This window comes from Colius striatus, chromosome 1 (genome assembly GCF_028858725.1).
Source record: "Colius striatus isolate bColStr4 chromosome 1, bColStr4.1.hap1, whole genome shotgun sequence".
Lineage (NCBI taxonomy): Eukaryota > Metazoa > Chordata > Aves > Coliiformes > Coliidae > Colius > Colius striatus.
The window spans coordinates 115,472,524-115,495,796 of NC_084759.1; positions in this window are offsets into that span (position 1 = coordinate 115,472,524).

The following is a 23,273-nucleotide window of genomic DNA, read 5'->3' on the forward strand; positions in this document are numbered from 1 at the left end:
ATTACAAATATTAAAGCTCTTCTGTTACCTGTCAGGAATCTTTGTAGCATTGTCTTGTCCCTTCTCTATCATCAATTACTGTAGTTTTGTGTTGTAATATCTCAACAAATTTATAACTCTTATAGAATGCTTTGATCCAGCAAGCCTATCAGGGACAATACACCTGAAGTCTCCTCTCTTTTTGCAAGTGGCAAGGAACAGTCGACAGGAAGTTCCCTACAAAAGCCTCTCTGACGTGCTTTTCAAAATAGCCTGGATTTGGTAACTTTCTGAATATGATCCAAATAGATGATATAATTAGTAAAATCAAATAAGCTTCAATGTACTCAAGCTCATCTTCAGGTCTGAAACAGAAATTATGGGAGATAATAGAATTAGCCCTCCTTCTGTGTTAGTCAGGTTTTTGTTTGCTTTTTTTTTACCCGCAAATAGTACCTGTTAGTGCACTAATAGGTAATACTTCTCCGTACAAACTTTGTCTCAGAACCAAAATCTCTATGAGGGTCTCTACTGAAGACAAAGTGTGTGCATCTTAAGTAATGAAGGTAAAAAGCTACCAGCTGGGCAGATGAAATGTATTTTAATACTACTGATATACATTATAATTTTATTTATTGGATGATTAATCATACTTGGATGTCTACAACAATGAAGAGACATTTTTTTTTTTTCAAATAAATAAATAAACAAACTGATCACTTTTTAAAGTACAGTCTAAGCCAAGTGAAGTTTAAAACCAAGTCATGCAAAGTGATACAACAAGAATCTCCTTTCCAAGCAACTTCTCTCTTTTGTAAATGCTTACAGCTAAGGAATGGTCAGTGATTCATTACCATTCTCTACAAAGCCATTCCTTCTAGTAGGGTTATTAATCCATTTTTTAAAGACAGCACCAACAAAATTGTGCAAAATCTGTTGGCTTAACATTTTCTAGCCTTTTGCTGGTTGGTGAGGCAGCAGTAGGATCTTCTATGACTCATCCACTTCAGGAAGTCAGAGGGTGGACTGCCTATTTTAAGAGGATTTTCTTGATATTGTTTTTTCTAATGTGCGTCTAAGTACTCCTCAGGAAAACTGGAGGAAGTATTTTTCTTACTGACATATACTTCTCTGAACAATCAACAAGCATTTTGTTCTGAGTCTTGGTGATGAATTGTCTCAAGACACTCTTCATAACATCAAGGGTTTCCTCCAAATGACCTTGGGCAAATAGTAGATCAAATGTGTTTTCACTAAGGGTGATGATATTCGGAGCTGTTTGTTATTGTTGCCTGAAAACCAGCTGCTTTTTCCTTGTGATGGGCATGCAGAAATTATGAGAAGCACTGTCCTTTAGGACAGGAAAGCACTGTGGAAACACTGGATTAACTTTTTTTCAGAAAAACAACCAAAGGAACCTTGGATCTTGGTCATATTGTAGAGAGAGAAATACATATCAGCTTCATATTGTCCTATTAGCCCAATGTCAAACAAGTCAGTTCTGTCTTGAAACAAACACAGAGTGTCTGTTGAGATGCTCTGAAGAAAAGCTTCGTAATAGGGATGTCTATCAGAGAGCTCACACAAATGAGTTCTCCCTCCCCCAGCAACTTGCCATTAATCCTCCTTCTTTGCTGTCACTGCAGGAGTTACTGCAGCAAAGCTACACTCTGAGCCTTCGTGAGGATCATGACTGAGGCAGAGAGGAAAACGTAAAAACAAAACTCAGAAATATTCCAGACTACTAATATCAGGTAACTGAAATTCAAAGGCAAGTCTTCTAAGGACTTCTACAACTAGCTTTCAATCCTGTCTCTACACCCACTTTTTTCTTAAGCACCCTATTTCTCATAATCTCTCACACAATTTTATTTCCAGGGAAGCCGGAATCTGCTATTACCTGCCTTGAGCAAGTTGGAACTGAGGAGATAAGCCACTGGCTCAAATTGAACATCAGCCTCGAGATGGAGGAAGGAATAGAAATCATAGCTCCAGAATCACAAATTTCCATCCCAACCTCTAATTCCTCTGCTTACCACTAGGGATTCAAGGTAGATAAGGACTTATAGGTTGAAATCACGTGGTAGCATATCCGCCTCTCCTCCTGCAGCCTCTCATAAGCTTATCAGTAGTGACAGGGTCAATATAAAGCAATAAAGTTTTGAAAATAGGGATCCCTGTCTGGACTTTGTGCTCTCAGTATAACTCCATATATCCCAGCTACACTGATATATAGAGTACAATACATGGTACCTTGAGCCAGCAGTGTTTTATTTTCCTAGCTTCTGAGCTGAGGAGGAGTGCATGACGGGAAAATCAGTTTGGCCCCAAGGAGACAGTTAATTCTAACTTTCTGAAATCTCCTTATTTTCTTTCTATGCTTATTTAGGTAATCACATCCCACTCTAGGGCATGTATTTGGAGTGTGCAATTCAAGCTGTATTATGTCATATTATGATATAATACAGTAAATGATGACGTCCTCTGGGATATTGCATTTTGAGGCACACTACTATCAACACATAAGTTTCCAAAACACAATTAATGACAAAATCATAAAATTAGGAAGTATCAATTCTAATATATCTTAGAAAAGGTTGAAAAAAATTTTTAAAAAGGAAAAAAAAAGTGAAGGACAGGACAGAAATTATAAAGACTACTGAGAGTCTTAAATACAAGGCTTTTTGACAGGCATTTCTTGAACTACCTTTAAATTTGAATACAGTCAATTCTAAAGATAAAATATAGACTCCTTTTCCCTGCCTAACCTGATATTTCTGCATAGTATCCAATTTCAGTATCTCTAACAAAGGCATAATCAGACTCATGATTACAGATGTGGGACATCCACTCCCACCACATTTCAAGTTGAAGCTTTAAGACCCACTTTTCACACACTACTGCAACTACTTTTTTTCTGCATATAACTTTCTCCTTTGTTCAAAATCTCCAATTGTTTATAAATGTTTAACTATAAGGTGGTACAAAAAAAGGGTTATATTAAGCTATATAAAAATGAAAGTCACAGATAAAAAAGAACTGCAGAAATTCTAGGATACTAAAATAATAATTAATAAACTCTAAATCCTGGCAATTAAATCACTTTAAAGTAGGTCTCACTACACAGAGATTCCCAATGGGCCTTTATAACCTTCCTCCTTAAGGATTAATTGGTGGACAGAATCACTGCTGAGATGGGTGGCATGTGTTCCCATACACCCATGTAGCCAAGCATACAGTAATTGGCTTCTGTCACATTACTGCATTTTAGCTCCAAAACCCCATGTTGTCCTAATGGGAATAAATGAATGGCTGTTACTGAGAAGAAAAACTGCTGCTTGCTAAGAAAATTGCTCAAAATTGGACCAGCTTGAATCAAGAAATTTAGGGAGACACTGAGCTTTAGTTTCACTAATTTCTTGGTATGGTTTAATATAATGCTGTCACCTACAGCATGTTGAAAACATGGTACCTGCAGTTCTCAGGAAATTCTGGAATGGGTTGTATCTCACCAAGAGACTCATCAATCTCTCAGCTTCTCCCTGAAGACTCAGAGACTGCAAATATGTAGGGAAGGTAGTCATTTAGTTCAAAGGCAAGCAGATGCAAGGGTAGTCTCAGTATGCTCACCAAGCCCTCTACTCTTACCCTTGCCAGATGATGTACTGCTTTGCTTATTCTGCATGAGTATCTCGCTTTGTGGAAATGAGCTTATTCCTAAACCCACCACAGACTGCATATTTGATAAAATAAAATGTTGCAAAATAGTCAAAAGTAGTCCAAAACCTGGTTCCTACTGCATGCAATTCTGAAGAAGTGATTTTCAGATTATTATTGCTTCAAGCCTTAGTTATATTGTCTGGATCATCGGATTATGCAAGGAAATGACATATAGAAATTGACCAAAGTTTGAGGGCACACAAATGTCTTCCACGTTATTCTCCTGCTGTTGCTCAGGGACAGAGTAAAGAGATGTGTCTTGTTCCTGTCTGTAGCATCTGGCTTACTTGGCAGTCTGACTTAAATGCCTTGAATTTGCAAATTTTCAGCTCTTTAAACAATATTGGATTTTAACGAGACTGGAATATACAAAATGAGGAAGTGCTAAACTGTATACTTGCCCTTTCAAGGAGCCCAGGGGACTAGCAGCAGGAGCATGTGGGTGAGGTAAAAAATTGAAGCAACCTAACACTGAGCAATCTGATACAAAAGAAATGGATTCCTATCAAACAAAACCTGTACAAAGTGCATCTCTCCCTGGATGCAATCTCTGATGTGAGAAGGCAGGTCCTGTGTTTTGCCAGCTCTCTAGGCTACTAAGAAATAGAGGCTACAGATAATTGGCCAAAGGATCACTTCAATGATATCAAAACTTTGAAGCTTCATTATATCCATGACAAATCCAACTGGACCAGAATGGCTAAAATATCTCCTTATAACTATGTGAATGTAACTTATATCATAAAACATTTACCACTCAACAGTACAAATGGCCTATTTGTGTAAAATAAAGAGATATTAAAATATCTATATTCTTAGACATTAATATAAAATTAATAAATGTATGGCTTGATTAGTTTCTTTTGTCTTCTCATGTGAAAAGTGAAGACCAGTCATTTAAATAGAAATACTATGTTCTTTTTTTTGCAAATGACACAATCTCTCCAAAACACTCCGAGGTTTTGACCAATCCTCTTAATTGCTTTGCCTTATTTTTTGCATCTATTGAATGGAAACAGTGAAATAGTTATTGTAAAGCTCTCAGAAAAGTATTTTCAAATTTCAGCATTATATTCCTGACATATCTATGTAACCTTTTCAAATCAAAGGCTAATTTCTACTATTCTTCCTACTAGTTTTTCTCATAAACATTGTAATTTAGATAAGGATGTCAATTTTAAGTTACTGGTTGTTTATTGTTCACATAGATGAATAGTAAACATAGAGATCATATATATTCCAACCCTATATTTTGATCACCAATGATTCATTATGTTAAAAACTGAAAAAGGATCACAAAACTAAGATTAGTGAAAGCTTGTAATTCTAATAGAATACTTTTAAGTGTCTTTCATTACTCTTCTTCTGTATACATAGTACTTTTTGGGAAATATAAAGACCTGAATGTGTTAGGTAACAAATCAGACAGCACAATTAGTCACTGGTAATTCTGGAGATACCAGATTGAACTAATGGTAGTTACTATTGGAACAAGTAGAATTTTGTTCAGTATTTCCAGAAGGTTTGGAGACTGAAGAGCACTACATGGACACTTAATATTACCCATGGTAATAAGAAGACTTGACAGTCCCAGCTCAGTGTATCACTTAAGCACATGCTTAAAGCTACACATGTTCTTTGGGTGTGCTGGTGATTACGGTTCCCAATCAGTTGTGCAGTGCTGTATATGCATGAAGGGAAAATATCCTTCCTGACCCCCTATGGGCAATCATCTCAGCTCCTGAAGCATGAAATTAGAGTGGCCTTATCTTTGCTTGCATATTGTAACTACAAATGTTATTAGCGATCATAAATTTAACAAGTCCTATTTTAAAATCCATCCACAGCATTATTGCATGACTTTTGAAGACAGTCGTTTTTGAGAACTTACAACTTTTCTCCCTCCATCTTTTAATTTCATTTGGGTGAACTAGGGGAGGAAGGTCACCGTGAAACCTGCTGAAAGGCAAATATTAACAGTAGTGCTTAGCTCCATTCCAGCTACCTTAGAACAAACAGCCACTTCCTGATGTGTAGAAATAATAACATTAAAATAAATACCACTCTGTCCTTCCCTGGATTCTACGCAAAGACGTCAAACATTTATGCCCTGGGCAAAGGAAATCTTACCTCCTGAGTTACAAAAGGTTTTGGTCTAATAGGACTTACTACCTGGCCAACTTTATATCACTTGAACCCATAATCACGATTTGCTTGTCTATCTGCTGCTTCTTTTAATGGAAAAGTTCACTGCATCTCAGCAGAAATGATAAATCATCAGTACAGAGAAATCACCAATACAGGCAAAGATAATTGACTGTATTTGCATGACAGCAAGAAGAACAAAAGACCTACTGATGCCTAAAATATATCAGGATAGCCTTTTTGTTCAGAGAGGGATTAATTATGAGTATTACTAGGGCGAGTAATAAGTGAATGGCAGTCCTGCCTCTCACACATGGAATATCCAACTCTCATGCGCAATGAACAACATGTGTATTCAGTTCAGATGACTTTGTACTTTAGCTTGAGGAAAAACAACAAAGACACAGTGAAAATAAACCCTCTGTGACCTGGGGTGGGGCAGAGTATATTTCTCACTTGACCTTACTTGAAACCCTTTCCCCTAGCAGATGAGTTCCCACTGAGACTTAAACCATGAACAGCAGATAAACAGATGTTAATAGTGTCTTTGCTGAAACACTCTGCTAGCCCAGAACTCCCGCTGAAAATGCTACTGGGCTTTATCCTCCCTCCTGTAGGGAGTTGTGCTAAAGTAGGCATTCTGAAAGGATTACAATTTTGCATGCAGGCTCACGAAACAGAAAAAGCAGAGTTATGAGGAAGAAAGCCCTTTACTGAACATCTCTTCAAATAAGCTTACTTAACAGTCAGATGGGAAAACACTGGCCTCTCTCTTCCTTCTTGATTCCAAGTCTTTTCCAAAGTAAATACTCTTGAGATTCACATTACATTTGATTCTCCTGCATGGAGGACACTGTTCACTCTCCTGGCAAGACCTTCCTTCCATTCTGTTCCTAATCTCCATGTCTTTGATAAATCATTATATCAGAAACCTATAGAAGCAGTTGAAAGAGATCACACCATACTTTTAAGTATTTGCAACAGCAAAAATAATCTTTGGTGCAAAGTACTTGCAATCAACAGAAATCAAATAAAAAAAAAGGTGATATCCTCACAAAAAACTTTCGGAATAGCCACCACTTTGTCCAAGGAATGAAGAACAATCTTAAAGGCCCAAACAGAGGATGCTTAAACTAATGAGGGCTGTAACAGATTAATTTTGTCTGCAAAGTAGGCAGAGAAAAAAGTACATCAAGAAGTCATGATCACTCAGGCAAAATTGACATTTGTACCCCTGTTTTGAGAAACCACTCTGGAACATCAAGGGGAGTTCAAAAGCATCTGTATTCAGCAGGTGGAACTACTTTTGGTTTAGGATTTGGGTTCTAGTACGCGAGTATTTAGGTCAAAGAAAAGCATCCCAAGTTGTTTTCTGGATGCAACCTTTATGTATCTGTGAATAGAGTGAGGACTTGAAAGTTATTTTCTAGAAGACTAGACGTAAATACTTTCTTATCCAACACAGAATATAGTGAAGCAAAATAATTTTATGGGATTTCTGTGGTCTGAATGGTAGACTTCAGTGTAAAAAAAAAAAAGAAGAAAAAATTATTGGTAAGAGAAAGCATTGATGAAAATAAAGTAAAAGGGTAACTAGGAAGCTTTTTCTAATTAACTGTTATAGCACAGAAAGTAGATGAAGTAGAAAAGCAGATACAGAACCTTAGCACACTACTGCTGGATTAACCTCTAGGTCAATCAACATGGAGCAGCTATGAATACATCTAGATTTTCTATACCTTGGACTGTGAGTTGAATGTGTCCTTTTCAGAAATAATATGTACACAATTTTTCCCTTTGAGAGAGAATGTCTTTCTAATGTGGAGGAAATGCAGGTGCAACAATGGTTCCTAAATGTGCTAAAATGAGGTCTCCAGTTGGTAAATGGGTAAGTTTCTCTTCTCTTATTTTTTCTCTTTGCTGGAGCTTCTGAACATTATTCAAAAATAAATGCATTTCAAGTGCATGGATGCACTTATGTGCAAAGTGCTATTGAATCTCTCTTTTCTTTTTTCTTCTTTTGCCCTTTCTTACTCCTAATATTACCAAAAGATTTTGAGCTGTGAGGTTTTTACATTAATGGAAAGTCCCACTCATCTCAATTCAAAATCCTCTTTACTATGAATAGAGGATACACAGGCAACATTAAAACTACCCGGATCGTTAATTTTATTTAGGCTTCAGTTACATTAATACAGGAAACAAATTACTTCATGTGTTTAAACACTTCAGAAACAAAAGAGAGCAGAGGTCAAGAGGGAAGACAGATCTACCAACTAGAAAGGAAAAATGAGAGGAAACTCACTGCTTTGTGAGAAGCATGATGTCAAAAGAACAGACAGCTGAGTGAATCTAAAAACTATAGAATCATAGAATGGTAGGGTTGAAAGGGACCTTTAGAGATCATCTAGTCCAACCCTTCTGCAGAAGCAGGTCCATCTAGATCAGGTTGCACAGGAACATGTCCAGGCAGGTCCTGAAGACTTCTAAGGAAGGAGACTCCACAACCCCTCTAGGCAGCCTGTGCCACTGCTCCATCACCCTCACAGTAAAATAGGATTTTTATTATGTTTAAGTGGAACTTTTTGTGCTCCAGTTTCATCCCATTACCCCTTATCTTGTTGCTAACAACAACAGAAAAAAAAGGATGCCCCGACCTCCTGACACACACCATTTAGATATTTGTAAATATTAATAAGATATCCCCTCAGTCTCCTCTTTTCTAGACTAAACAGCCCCAGTTCCCACAGTCTTTCCTCGTATGAAAGATGCTCCAGTCCCCTGATCATCTTGGTGGCCCTGTGCTAGACTCTCTCAAGAAGTTTTATTTGCCTTTTGAGCTGAGGAGCCCAGAACTGGACATAGGATTCCAGGTGAGGCCTCACCAGGGCAGAGGAGAGGGGGAGAAGAACCTCTCTTGATCTGCTGGCTACAGTCTTCTTGATGCATCCTGGGATCCATTGGCCTTCTTGGCCACGACAAAACACCTCTCTGTGAGCTTTAATCCCATAATATGAGCTTTTTTTTTTATGCTTTAGTAGGTTTGTGTCACGCTCTGAGGTGACTTGTATTGCTATGATATTATTATCATTACTATTTTTATTACTAATAATGTCATTTGTCATAACAATTGAGTACAGAGGCCAGAAAAGAAGCCTTCTATTCAAAGCAAAACTACTGCACCTAGAGATGTGGAGAAAGTATCAAAAGCCTGCTGTACCTTGTGCTGTTTTGCACCACTATACTCAGTTCCTGAGCTGCTGGAATACCTTTCTCAGGAAAGAGAATGGTGGACAAATCACTGATATCACTACCTTCCACTAAATCCAGGCCAATTTCTCACTTGGGATTGGTGGAAACACACTGAAAGCAATGAATTAATGTTTATTCACAACTAACCTGAGGATCTGTATTTTCATATGTGAATACAAGCCCATAGAGAGAGTTGAACCAGGCAACAACTGACATTAGATTGATTTTCTCATTTTCTGAGTTTGGCAGTATGTTACACATCTCAGAAGAAGATTTACCACTGGCCTAATATTTCCATACATATATAATATTTCAAAAGATGCTACTGAAGTCTTTGCCCTTACTAATTTAAATATTTGCCCATTTCACAAATCTCAGCTCAGTTTCTCCTGCTTCATTTCCTCACCACTGTACATTCCGCAGTGGCTTACTACAAATGAAAAATATCAACCCTGCAAAGTTGCAAATGCAGAAAAGACCTAAGTTAAATCACTTTTCTTAAATTTTAGTTAATCCAGCACTCAATGTTCTTTGGCTCAAAGTCTTACAGCCCTTGCAATGTCATTTGTCCTCCCTGAAAACCAGTAGCTGCCACTGTTTATTTGCAGAGTGCACCTACATGGGTGTGTTTCTTCTCTGATACTACTTGCACTATTCTGATAATTTCTGACCAGTCCTGGTTCCTGGACACCACACTGTTTCAATGCACCGTGAAGTACTAGTGAAATTAGTCGACACATCCTATGGCTTCTGAAAGCTTCTTCACATGAGTTGCCATAAGGAAACTCTTGGGTTTTTTTGTACTTGTAAATTACATAAATGAGAAAAGAAACAAAATTGGCCACAGCTACTTGGTGCCTGATTAACAAAGTACATGCTGCTGCAGTGTGCTTGAAGGCTAACAATTCAGTTTAAAAATATACATTAGAAGCACATGCTACAGCTGATTCCATGCACTTTTAATTGGCTTAACTACCAGGTTTACAGAGGAGGCAGAACTCTTGCTGAGATGCTTACTCAGTACAGAATAACACATCACCACAGAATGTCAGTTATCCAGAACAAATCAGTGTTGTAGTGTCCTTCTTTCTCAGTCTTGTTTTCTAATCCAAAACGTTCCCTTTCTTCTCATATCCATACCTCCAAGTACTAATGGAAGCAAACTTCTATCAGAGAAATTTCGTGTCTAAAAAGCTTACAAAAAAGTAAAAATACACAAAACATTGTTTTTTCTGACATTTATAAAAACTTATGTTAAAAAATGCACCATTCCTGCACTACATAGGAAAAGAATTATCAAGTTTTAAGTCTATCATAATTCAGTCCTCAACAACAATACAATAGTTTTGCTTATTATCTCATTAATCTGGAGTTACTCACCCTCCTTCTCATAAAGTGTGCAAGAGTTTTGTTATAATCTTGCTGTTCATTTAATTGCTATTAAAAATCATGGTGATCAGAGCATTCTCGTAATTTTTGGCAGCAGTTTCCAAGCTTTGTAACAGACTGCTTTCCACCTGGACTCACTTCAGGATTCGTAATTTCCCCCTAGCTGGCAATCGCCACTGTTGCAGCTGCATTTCTATCAGGGTCACATGCACAGTTGGGGTAGAGGCATCTTGCACAAGGAGCTATGATGATTTGGCCAGATCATTAAATCTTCTTTTTCCCCCTCATATTTCTTGTCTATACAAGAAATTACAAATAGTAGAATATTCATAAGACAGTGCTCTGCATGTTAAACTCCTTGCAAGATATGTTTATTTCTTCTCACAGTAAGAGGGCTCCAGTTATGGGATGCAATGGAAGTTCCACCAGCTGATCCTTTCAGGATCAACTGGAAACAAAAGTGGCAAAATATAGCAACTTGCATTATCTATTGAGGATTGCAGAATATATGATCTTATAGGTCTTATCCATCTTCCTATATCTGGGAATATCAAGTAAATCTTGGTTTCAGACTTTCTCTGCATCAAGCTTTAAATGCTTCATGGCTAAGAAAAAAATTACACTGAAAAGTGTTCAGCCTATTTCTACATTGAACTTAAAATAGCACAGCTCAATCTTTAAATTTTACATCTGGAAGCAACACATATGGAGTTTTACAACTGAACAGAAGTAACTTAAAATCCGCCACCTTGGATTCTTATGAAAGTATGAATATTTCCTCTGAACTTACAATGTATTCTTATGGTGTACCCTCTAAACTCAATGGTGTGTGGAGGACATGAATTTCAGTTATAAGACAGTACTATAAATGACAATGTAAGTTACTTTGAAATGTTCAACAGGTTTTTTCAAAAGTAAATCAGTTTGTGCTTTTTCTCTGAATATCTAGATATAATGGCTTACATAGAAATACCTGTCTTTTGATTGTAAATCAAAGAATCCTGACATTTACCATTATGCTCCCGCAAACAAGGTTTGCTGGAAGATGCAGCCAAGAAATGTTGTCTAAGATATGGATGCAAGATTGTTCCCCCAATCTAAATATTGAAGGTTAAGGGAATTCTGTAACTTCATATAAATCATATCTGAAAATATGTAACAGACACCACAGTGGAGACACCACAGTAAAGTTCATTCAAATAACAGAACAAATACTCTTTTGAATAATAAGGAATCCAAGATCAAATCCAAACTAAGATGTCCTGTAAGTCACCAATTATTTCAAAAGAAGTTAAAGGTGTTCAATACCTCTGAAAAATCACAGCTCAAATTGTACAGAGCACATGGCAATACAGGTGCTGGAGTTATTAGTCTCTGCCTCGTGAGTTTTGAAAGAGACAATTCCCAGCATAAATTGTTTCAGATTCCAGCCAATATTTAAGGTTACAGCCAGTAAAATCAAATTAGTTATGTTAGTCACTTTCCCCAGATGCATTACCAGTTAATAATTTTGTACTTCTACTATTTTAAAGTGTTATTAGTGGAACTGAAGGGGCTTCAAGGCGGAAAAGTAGTTTCCATTACCCTACATATTAAAAATATTAAATAAAATGGAGAAACATCAAAGTTTAATGCTGAACTTTCAACATTGTATTTTTTCACAATTTATTCGCAATACATTTGATGCTATCAGTTAGAAACTAACTTAAACACTTCTTCCAACCAAAAAATGTGCCTGAGGAACTCTCTCATTTTCTGGCAATATGTAAAGGTTGCAAACATTGTCATAACTTATATCATCTGAATGACTACAATTATTTGTAACACCCTTTTTTTATATAACAATCCTCTGTGAGATGACAGTAACAATCCCTAAACTTTTACTATGATTAGATGGGATGATTGTCAAGGACACAGGACTGCTCAAAGTTCAAAAAAGGAAGGAAACAAAGGGAATGGGTGCATGAAAAAAAATTAAAGCTTCTAATTGGAATAATCTTTTGGCTTCTCTGAATATTCAGATGAACCAAGCACTTCCTAATGACCAAACTGAAAACAAGAAAATAGCAGACTCATAACTCCAGTGTGCCAGCAAAGTGCTAGTGTTCAAGCAAAATTAATACCCTCCTATCCATTGACCAAAAGAGGTGGCAGAAGGTAACTAGGCCCATGAGATTTTTTTTTTCCATATCTTTTTAACCAGATACAGCCTTATAGTCTAACTGACTATCTGAATTTTAGATTTTCATGCCCAAGGATCTGTACCTTGTGAGGCTATGAGATATAAAACAATGCAAATGGTAGTAGATTTTACCCAAAGTAATATCTTTTATGCATATATTCACAGATTTGTCTGTGAAGACTACAGCTAAAGATCCTAGTACAATTTCAGGCATTTAGAGTTCTTACCCTAAAGTCTAATTTTATTACTGTTTTGCTTTGTCTTATCTTTTACCCAGAGTTTCTCGTGTTAACTCACTTCCCATCAACTGCTTCAATTTAGCTAATTAAATTATTATTTTCATTCATTGTCACCTACTATCTGAAACACATAGTTCTTATTGCTCCCTTCCTAAGCATCCCAGGATGTGAGCACTTCAGCTGCTGAGGTCTCCTCACCTGCATGAAAATACTTAAAAGAATGCTATTTTCTCCTCAATCAGCTAGACACATACTTGTAATTTTTTTGCATTAGTTGTCATGGAAAATAAATGAAATTAGGACTGTCAAATTGTGGAAAAATTGACAGTTGCCCATCTCCCCAGTGTTGTGCCTGTAGCTGCGCATGCCGCACAATGTATTTAATATAGCACACTCTTGCTTGTAGTTCTGCTATTTCAGTCTACATGTGAGTTCTCAGTCATGTCAATACTTTCCATGCATCATCACTTAGTGACGTGCTGAGACCAATTGAACTTTCCAGAAATGCAGAAATCTGAGCTGCCATATATGATCATAGGATTAAGACTTCAATGGAAATCATTTTGTAACCTTAATTACATGACACGTTTGGCACAACTATTAATACTGAATGCTTGCTTAGTTGCCCATAGAAGTTATTGTTCAAGTAAGCAGTTTCTGCTATCTCCAAATAAGCCTTCAGAAAATCAAATCCATTTTACCTGTAATTTTTAACTCAGAAATTAACAGGCTGAGCCATCAAATGTTTAAATTATGATGATCTTATCTTTAGGAAAGAACAATAATTCAAACAGCTCAATGTATCATCATTCTATGAAGTCAAAACTAAAACACTGTTACAACAGATTAAAAGTTGATTTGAGAAGTATATAGGAAAGTATTCCTATGCAATATGAGTGTATAGTTTTTGTTCTTGCTCATTGAAAATCATAAATCATGTATTTTTAATAGGCGTATTATGCTGAATAAAATACTCTAAGTAGCGCAGCATGATAAAAAATGCTTTTATTGAATGCATGGCTTTTTAGTACAGGGATATCAACCAGATTTTTGTTTTACTTAAGGACAGAACCCATGATGTGATCTAAGTAGTCATATTGAGATGAAAAAGAAGAAATTTTACTATGTAACTTGAAAGACACCTTTCATTATGCAGATGGCTATTTCTTTAAAGGCTTTAAAGTTACAGCAAGGTTATCAGGGATATTTAAACACATAAATCCTTCATTCAGCTTATTTCCAGACTTGGGAATATGCTACAGTAACTCGGGTACAAATGAAACTGCCAACAGCCTGCTGTACTTCTTATGCTCAGCCAAATACTCAAGCTTTTTTGTGTTATGATTTTGGTTTCACAACATTGATAAGGCATTTCAGATATAATAGTCTTTAGGGATTCTTACTGAGCTTCTTTGGTGGTTATAGCTACACAGCTTCTGGTGCTGTGACTACACACAGACTAAGCATTATTCTCAGGCATTCTTAGTAGGTATTAGTTTATAAGGATTACACCATATATTTTGGGTAAGGAAGACTGTTCACAAAAGTGGGTTTCCTCCTTGTCTCCTCTCCAGGTTGTGTGCATATGTCTTGCCTTACACCTTTATAAAATCTCTTGTCATCCAGCTTTCTCCTACCCCACTTGGCCATCTCGGGAGGGAAATAACTCATAAATGGCTGAAATCAATCTCAAAGGAACTGGTTTTCTGCTTGTGCTTAAAGCTAATCCTAGAGGGGAAGGAGGAAGGTGACTAACTATTCTTTCTCTTAGAGCCGTCCAAATGTAGATGTTTCAAAAAGTGAAATTAGATGAATTAATTTCATGGATAGAGTTGAAGTATCTAACAGTTTAAAAAGATGGAAAGTTTGCTCAAGAAATTTCCACTCAAACTAGCTTCATTCTGCTTTGTATGGTGAGAATCAGATCATTCCAAATTGTACAATGCTAAATCAGAATTGTGGAATGTCAAATGTCAAACAAAATCCTCCTCTCAGAGTAAAGGCACTCAGCAATCTCAGGCTTGTTCAAAAAATGCCTCTATTCATATCTACTTCAAGAGGAAGGGCAGCTTAAATGGAGTGTGATCCACACTCAAAACACGAAGCTGTTGCCTTTTTCATTTTCTTTTGCATGTTTTATAAGATTGCTTACATGACCCCTCTTGACAAAAATGTGTTTAAAAAGTCTCTTCGATTTAAATATCAATAATTATTTACCAGAAGGATTCTTCAATTGCTTCCTCAATCTCGGTGCATTTCTAGTCACTGTGCTCACATCCGTGAAAAGTAAATGCCTGTTGGCAAAACTCACTTAACCATTTTAGCCAGGTCACACAGCAACAGAATAATGTTAAAGGGATATTTGTGTATCACTGGGAATGGCCCATACTTTTATGAAATTATTACAAGTTCTGATTCATGACAGTTGCAGACAAGCTGGATTCATTTTCATCCTTTCTCAGCTTGACTCTGTCCATATGAAAGAATCTTTATCTTGCATTCTTTTCTCTTCAGATAAATAAGATATTTCTCAGACAGAACAAATAAGAATTAGATCTCTCTGGAAGATGACATGTTGCTGTAACCAGGATGAGCCCTTTCCCTTTCATAAAAATTCCTCATGAAAATTCTCTCTTTCAAACTTTCCTGTCTTTGTGCTTGATTTTATCTACAGTCTTTGGGAACATTTCTGTTGGTGGTTTTAAGAAAATGGGATAATTTAGAGTGAGCCTGTCATTAGCATGTGTCCCCTTCCCTCACCCAAAATTCTAGTTCTAAGTTTCTGAGACTCCAAATACAATCATAGAATCATAGAATGGTAGGGGTTGGAAGGGACCTTTAGAGATCATCTAGTTCAATCCCCCTGCTCAAGCAGGTTCACCCAGATCAGGTCACATAGGAACATGTCCAGGTGGGTCTTGAAGACTAAAAAAACCACATTAACCTACTTGCAGCAAGACACAGTTTATATTCTCTATCTTCCTTAAGAGTTTCACAGTGGGTTTTCATACAAGCATGTCAGTAGGCCAATGTATACAGGTAGATACCTCAGCTACTATAAATTAGGTAAGCTCTAATCACTAGTGCCAGCCTTGATATGCTAACCACACATAACATAAAATGGAGAAGGAGTATCCTGATACTGATAGGAATTCTTTTGAAAGACATTAATTCAGCATTAGTATGGTCTGCTTTAGTGCAATTTGCAGGTAGTTGAGTAAGAAAAAATTGGAAATTATGAGTACTTCCTTTTCAGAATAAAGCTGAAAATCAAATGACGAAAAGCTTTCTGGGAAAATATCTGCAAGTTCATGTCTGATATTGAACCATAATGACAATATCATAAAATTAACTCATTTTGTTTAGAAGAGGAAAAGTATCTTGGAAAGACTGTTGCCATAGTTCCATTTTATAAAATTAAATCTAACCAGTCCAATAGAACTCACACACTTAACAACTGTCAGAACAGAAAGTGGGAAAAAAGACAAAGCAAAAGTTGTTCAGTTTCTCCCAAAACAGACAGAATCTCAGATCTGATATTTCTCATTCTACTTTGGTTCTATATATACGGTTCCATCCAATTTAACTTTACACAAATAGCTATCATTCTTCCAAGCAACAAGGAGGAAGGCATGTCATCAGAGATAACTTTCCAGAAAACCAGACAATTCATATTACACCTGCTTAAGAATACTAATTTCTTAGTTTATGCCTTTGTTTTAAGAGAGACAACAGCCTGGATTCATGATACTATCCAAACTTTAGGGGCTCACTTGTGCTGGTTTCTTCCTCTAATAGAGATGGACACCCACCTTCAGAGACTGACTTAGCTCACTGAGCAGTGAGTCAGATGCTTTAGACAAATGGAATGATATCATGTCAAAATGCCACTGTACTTTGATCCTCAACACAGACATGTGACACATAGGGCTTTTCTGTGAGTGGGTCTGAGTGTGTACACATGCTATGAAACATCTTTCTCAAAATCTTTCCTAGATACTCATGATAGAAGATATATCAGCCCAAGTGGGCAAAGTTAGGAGAGATGATATTTATATGCACACTATAGAACTTTCCAATCTTGAGACAGATGCTGAAATTATGAAGTACCATTCAGAGAAGAGTTTGTTCAACTTCCTCCTTGCAGTTAAAATGACCTTCACTTCAATAAATGATTCTGAGACAGGACAAGAATTATCTACACTAAGAAGCAAGGCATAGGGTTGGGGATGTACAATCGCTTGGATCTGACACCACCAAGATATATGAAAAAGCCAGCATGCTAAGAGAAGACTGCAAAGCGACCTAGATCCTAGCCATACACTTGGGTTGATATCAATTTAACTTTTGGTCCCATTTCTTTTTCTCACATAAACCAGATTTTTTAAAATTTCAGATTCATATTTGATAACAATCAGTAGTACAAATGTTGATTATCACATTTTAAACAAACTTAACTTTAGGAGAAGTAGATTTTTTTCAAGTGAAATAAAATAACTATTGGAGTCTTTTGGTGCTATTGGTTCAGACACTTTTGTTAAAGTATACAGATTCAGCAAAGGAAAACAACAAAAAAAGTGTGTGTCGCAGCAACAAGGTTGGGGAGTGAGATGGAAGGGCTATAGAAACTAAATTTCATTTATTTATGTGATATAGAAATGCATTGGGCAATGGGAACAATCAGACTTTGGCACAGCAGGATTCCCCTCTGAAAACTGTTAAAGACAGAAGCATACAAAATCAATGAATTTTCTAGTGGCTCATCCATGTGTTAGATAAGCACACAGGACAATATAAGCCTCATATTCTAATTTGACATGAGCATATCTGACTGGGCAGATTATACCAAGGGAATGAACAAATAACAGACATTATCCTCCCCATCCTAAACCTGTACTTGTGCTATAGCTGCCTTACACTGAGCTTAAATCAAATCTACAAATGCTCAGGACATATAAAAGAATAAATTAAACTGAAACCCAGAAAACAGTAGCACTGCAGTAATACTACCCAGCTATCTTAATTTTCTCTAGCTTTAGCTTCTATTAGAGCCTCCTTAGGTGCTCTGCTGTGCTCATTTTTGTTAAGAACTTGTTATGATGTTGGGATTCCAGAAAATGAGAAAGATTATTCTTGCATAGGTCTCACAGCACTGCTGGGTGAAAGCTCTGAACAGGAATGCCTCTGTCCATGAGGGATCCAATTCCAATCAGGCAGAGCTCCAAGACCTCAGGAGACCTAACATAATAAAGGCACATCATACTTATGCAAGAGGGCTTTGTTCCTGAAAAGGTAAAGCTGCAATGATGCCCAAATTTCTCTAGGACAGCAGCCAGAGATCGTGCTAATGGGAACACCTGCAGAGTGATATAAGAATAATGAATGGCAGTGGGAGGGGAAATAAAAGATGTGGATGTGGCTGGGGCTCTCTCTCCTGCCTGGCATCTGTCTCAAGCTCAGAAGATTCTTCACATTAATTGGAGGCAATTCACAAACATTAATAAGTTGGTGGCAATGAAGAAATTAGGATGCTAGGAAGAAGTAGTCAAATCTCCAAACTGGCAGGAGCAGCTGCTGGAGCTGTAGTGACACTGTAAGACTCTTTAATCACTTTGTTCCCAATTGCCTGCCATCATGATCACCTGGTTGCTGCAATCTCTACATAGGGCCACCTCTTTTGCCCTGGACAGAGCCTTGTTCTCCTCTTTCTCCTTCTGCTGTATCAATCTCCAACCACTTACCTTGTCCATACAAATGATGCTCTTTTGGTGAAGATATGCCACAGTTACTTCCTCGATCATTCAGCTCCATCCATTCCCTCCCTATGAAGGCTTTGCCTGTCACTCTGCAAGTCAAGCACTGTCCTCTTCCCTAAATTTCTTCTCAACTTTTAGCTGCTCTGAGGCAAAGCACTTTCTCCAGGTTTCGACAATATCAGCCATCTGAGGTGAGCAATAGCTTCATGAAATCCCACTTACCTCCCAGTTTCACAGTACTTCTGCACTTGGTGGTGTTACAATGTGTAATTTTTTTGTACTGTAAAATATTAAAGTACTGCCACCACTGCTGCCCAGCCCATGGAATAAGAAATTAACACAGTACACACAAATAACACTAATAAAGTGTGGGGGGGAAAAAGCTACTTAATTTTGTGGAAAACATGCTTCTGGCTATTTGATGAAACAAGCAAAACCCTATTTTCATCTGCAAATACAAACAGCCATATACCTGCCTGTGCACTCAAAGCACATTTACGGCAATCTCACTTGCTATTTTTAAATGTTGTGAGTACTTCTCTTAAAACACCAATTGATGTAACCAGCTGGGATAGTTTAATAACAAAATAGAGGGAGAAAGAATACAAGCAAAAAGTCACATCCAGAGGTGTATAATCACACACATGCTTACATGATATGAAGTCATTCTAAATGTAGCTTTATGATGCTTTTAAGAGTGATATTGACCCATGATGGAGAAAAGAGGAGTATAGACCACAGAACAAAATTCTCAACTTCTCTGCCAGCAATGCTAGAACATACATACACACATACAACTAGACAGGGAAAAAAACTGCACCACCATCAGGGTTTACAGTGAACTATTTTTTTTGCAAAGTGTCAGAACAAATTCACCATCAATCAGTCTCCATTAAGCCTGTCAGCATACAGAACCAGAGGTAAATATATAGAGATGCAGAGCAAACATCCCGCATCCAATGACCTTTTCTTCCAGGTGTCCATCAGCTAGAAATCCTCTGGCATCCTTCAGTATCTGTTAGCAAGGCTTTTACATTTCTAGAAGTGACCATGATCTTCCATTCACTAGCAAAAGCAATATTGTACAACTTCTGAGCCTACTGTGCTGTCTTTCCAAGACAGGCTTTTACTTTCAGTCATAAAAGTCTTAAATACCTTCTCACTTCTGCTCCTAGCATCCCACCCAGGAACTTGATGATGGACATGATGGCTTTCCACTTACCATCACTCATGCTGGTAATAGGAAACACCGATTTGTCCCTCGATGCCCCTCTGTTGGTCTATCTGCCACCAAAGTGCACTATGGCTGAGCTCACTGCTCTATATTGCTTCTTTCTATATGACCTTTGCCACAAACTTCTCTGTTTACTCTTGGCTAGAAGAAGAGTTACCTCTGTTTAGCTGCTTTAGCATCCAAGAGGTTACTGGGAGACTTATGCTTTCCAAATGCCTTTTTATGATGAACACAAGGGTTTCCTTTTTTGCTTCTCATCATAAAATCTGTGCTACTCTCCATCAAAAGTTCATTTTCAGTCATGAAGACTTGAAATCTGATTTAACAGGGTTGTCACCAGACTAAAATTCCAGAGTCCCCAACTTCTTACACATTCAGTTTTAATTTATATTAAAAGATCCTATCCCTTCAGGTGAGCCAAAAGTAATGAATATGACTTCCTATGACAGTACTGTGTGCTTTCAGCTATGCCAGATCATGGCTCATTTTCTGTAGCTTGTAATACTCGTGAATCAGTATGTTTAATTTTCAGAAATCATACCAGAGACTGAGACCCAGGTGAGTTTAATCTCTTTGGAGAACATTTGGCCTTTATATAAATGTTCAGATTATAAACGAAGCCTTATGAAGCAATTCATTTTTGCATGTAAGTGATCCTGCTGCTTCACAGTTACAATGTGCAGCGACTTTGTAATGAATGTCTAATTTTCCAAAGCACCAGCAAATGTTTGTGACTGCTTTTCTGTAGGTATTTCAGTTGGATTTTGATAGTTCTCTTTATCTGTTCTATTTATTAGTACTTCTGGTTTGTCCAGAAGCATTTCTTGAAAACATTAAAAAGTTAGGGCAAAGGACCCAACCACATATCATTCTGTGAACGATTTTTTTTTTTGAGTTGGAAATACTTTGCATTTAGTACAATTTCTAATCATCAGCTGGAACAAGAGGCAGCAGACAACAAAATCTAATTATGTGCTGAGAATTTTTTTCAGGAGAGTTACAAATACTAATAAAGATTCAGCTTAACCATAAAAATATTACATAAAAATAAATAATGATGTGCTGCCTTTAAGTGATAAGTTAGCATTTTTATTCTAAATAAACATAAATGCTATCAAGCACATTCTTCAATACTAGTAACAAACACATAAAACAATAAATCATGAAAAAAATCAGACTAAACTAAGAACTCTCATAGGATGAGGCCTACATGCTCTGAGGGCATCTTCAAGGAATTTCAAACAGTTACAGTACTAGTTATTAACTTAAATCCTATCCAAACCATGAACAACAGAACTGAATTATCTAAATCAATCAATTAGTATCAGTAAATTTCTCTGTTTGTGAATTGTCCATAAATCATTGTTCACAGTATATAAATAATCATGTAATCATTTATAAATATGTGTTTTATTCATTGTATCATGCTATGGATTTTCTGCAAATGATATGTTGTTCATAATTAATTTTCTGCACTGCAAGTTTGATCATAGTCAAATATTACAAAACACAACAATATTCTTCTTGCAAGTTTTGCAGTCCATTCTGTAAGATTTAAAATAAAATTAGATGACTTCTATGTACTAGTTAAAAAAAAGAAATGCAAAAATTGACATGCCGAAAAGTGACTACAGTCACTGTCAGAATACTATTCAATCCCAAAACAAGCACATACCTAGATAAAGATAATTCATGCATTAAGTGTTCATCTTTCAAGATACATGGAAAGAATCCCTATGCCTATCTTTGCACCGAGACAGGAAAGTAACTATTATTCAATGTCATGTACCATATCAATACAAAACAGTAAAAATCTAGATATATTGACAGGGATTTTCCTGGAGAAGTAAATGTTAAACACTGTGGGCTTAAAACCATTGTAGTCATGAGAAAGTCATCACGATGCACAGGATATAGCTTCTTGAATTCAGAAAATGTTGGAGAAAAAGGATTATAGATTTTCAGATGAAAGACCTGTCCTGGCTGTTGCCACTGAGTTCAGGGGAACTTGTTTATTTGTAGATAATAGTACTACTACTTCCACCATCCGGTTCTCATCTACAGATAAAACAGTCCCTGGAGTTCTAGTCACATCATTCATTGAATGACACTGAATACAGTGCTGCTATAACCATTTGGTTATAACTCATGGAAGAAACCCATACTAGAACAGAGGGCAGCCTTGAAGCCTGTAAACCTTCTTAAAAACTACCTTGATCACTGAAACCGTTGAATCTGAGTCTTTACATAAGTTCTATAGTTCTGTTTCTAGATTTTCTTTCTCTGTGACTTTATTTTCTTGTCACTCTGAAGTGTAAAAAAAATTTTTTTTTTTTTTTTAAAAAGAGAAGTATCTGGGATTGGACTCAAAAAATACGAATATACAGAAACAAATACTCAGGGAAAAAATCTTCATACAAATGAGTCTGAGGAATCCTCTGTCTGTGATACATGATGGTAAATCATTTATGTCAAGGTGTGATCATAAGAAGGCAAAGAGATAGCAGCGACCTTCAAAGAGAATTTCAAGTTTCTATCTGACTAGACCACTGAATATGTTTTTTCCATTAGTTACCTGCTCACCGTAGAAGTTCTTGGATCACTGAAATTAATGAATATTACTGATGTCAGTTAAGCCAGAATTTCACTTCAGTGTCTTAACATTAAGCCAGAATTTTACTTCAGTGTCCTAACAGCATATGCAAATATTCTGTCTTGGTCCAGCTCCAAGAGGGTGGGTGAGATAAATATTAAAGAAGTAAAAAGCAGCTTGAAATCCATGATTCTTTGGATTTCATTAAAAATTCACAAATCAGTCTATTTTTCTGAGAGAAATGGGACAGGTATCAAGCAAAAATAGACTTCTTTGCTGACAAAACATGGCTTAACTTTCAAAAACATAGAAATGAAAAAGAAAATCTCGAATCTCAAATCATAAGGTTAAAGTCAGCAAAACAAAACATTTAAATTTTGCAAATCATTGTGTTGGATGAAACCATAATTAAAATGTAACCCATTCTAACAATTTCCCAAAAATATTAGAATTATTATTCCAGTTGATACAAATAGATTTTACATCAGATTCCCAGTAACTCTGGGATAATAATTTTTTACAAAGAGGCAGTTTCCTGCCTCACAGTTGAGATGCATTATTTGGGCAGTTTCTGAAAGACTGATCTTTTATTATTTGGATTGTTTTAATTCTATCAGCAAAAGTAGATTTTTTTTTTTTAAGTAAAAATGGCACTTCTGCTGGGCATTTGGTTCTTTTAAAAAGAAGCTCTAGAACTGTGCCTAAAAGGAAAAAAGTAATGAGTGCTACACACAGGTTCCTGAAATATATCTCAATACACTATTCTTCATTATGCTATCACAAA